The sequence below is a fragment of the Notamacropus eugenii genome, chromosome 2, assembly GCF_028372415.1.
Source record: "Notamacropus eugenii isolate mMacEug1 chromosome 2, mMacEug1.pri_v2, whole genome shotgun sequence".
In the NCBI taxonomy this organism is placed as follows: Eukaryota; Metazoa; Chordata; class Mammalia; order Diprotodontia; family Macropodidae; genus Notamacropus; species Notamacropus eugenii.
The window spans coordinates 467023216-467024693 of record NC_092873.1 but is presented as its reverse complement, the minus strand read 5'-3'; the positions used below and the strand labels follow the sequence as shown (position 1 = coordinate 467024693).

The 1478-nt window shown below is 52.3% G+C and overlaps 1 pseudogene; it reads left to right on the top strand.

Moving 5' to 3' along the window:
* Nucleotides 1-418: 418 nt before the first annotated feature.
* LOC140522002 (phosphomannomutase 1 pseudogene) lies at nucleotides 419-1185 on the top strand (annotated as a pseudogene).
* The last annotated feature ends 293 nt before the right edge of the window (nucleotides 1186-1478 follow it).

The window sequence follows — 1478 nt, the reverse complement described above, 5'->3', positions numbered from 1 at the left end:
ATCAAGAAAATAATAAATTAAGCACTGGCTTATAGTGGTGCTGATTTCTGAGATACAAATTCTCACACCGAACGTTTTTAATGGGCTCTTAGAAGCTGGTTAGAATTGGTACATCCTAGGGACCCTTTTCCATAGTCTCTTTTAAAATGAAAATAAAGAATTCACCCACAATTTCTCTTGGTTTCTTTACATTATCTGGATACCAATGGAGCCCACAACTAAGTGGCTAGTCCTTGACCCACTGTGTGACCAGACATCTTTCTTTTGTGATCATCCAACCCTCAGATGATATCTTTTATGCCAATTTGCTTGTGAAAGCCTTTGTTTAGAATGTGTTACCCCGCCCCCCCTTCCTCCTCCAGCTCAGGCCAAGCATGGGTCACTCCCGCCAACCTCGCCGCTCTCCCAGGCCTAGGTCATGGCCAATAGAGAGACGTCCCAGAGGAAGGAGCGTGGTCTCTGTTCGACTTGGATGGGACCCTCACCCCTGTTCGCCAGAAAATCGACCCCGAAGTGGCGGCCTTCCTCCAGGCGCATGGAGGACGGGTGAAGATTGGGGTGGTGGGAGGCTCCGATTACTCCAAGATCGAGCTGGGCAAGGGGAACGAAGTTTTAGAAAAGTTTGACTACGTCTTTGCAGAGAACGAACAGGACGGTGCATTACAAAAACGGAAGGATGTTCTCCAAGCAGACCATCCAGAAGCACCTCGGAGTAGAACTTCTGCAGGACCTCATCAACTTCTGCCTCAACTACATGGCCTTGTTGAAGCTGACCAAGAAGCGAGACCTTCGTCAAATTCCGAAAGGGGATGCTGAATGTCTCCCCCATTGGCCGCAGCTGTACCCTGAAGGAGAGGATTGAATTCTCCAAGCTGGACAAGAAAGAAAAGATCCAGGAGAAATTCATGGAGGCCTTGAAGGCAGAGTTTTCGAGCAAAGGGTTGAGGTTCTCCCTCGGGCATGATCAGCTTCGACGTCTTCTCTGAGGGCTGGGACAAGCGCTACTACCTGGATCGCCTGGACCAGGATAGCTTTGACACCATCCACTTCTTTGGGAATGAGACCAGCCCAGGTGGCAATGACTCTGAGATCTACGATGACCCCTGCACAGTGGGGCACAGTGTGGTCTCTGCCCAGGACACAGTGCAGAGATGCCGGGAGATCTTTTACCCAGAGAGGGCATGAAGGGTGAGGCCGTGGCCCCTGAGGGTTCAGGGACCAAGGTGTCTTCATCTGGGGATTGGGAACACCACCAGCGCATGTGGCTGGCTGCAGCAGTCAGGGAGGGAGAGGGAGCTTCGCCCTTCTCCCTGCTGGCGTCTTCTTTCCCTTCCCCACAGAGGAAGAACCTCCCCTGCCTGTCTGCTGGAAAGGACGCAGAGCAAGGGCCTTGGGTTGGAAGGCGCTCAGCTGAGCTTCGTCATGGTAGCAGGTGGACAGATGGACAGAAAATGCGGTGGTGGCCCAAGTCATCCCTC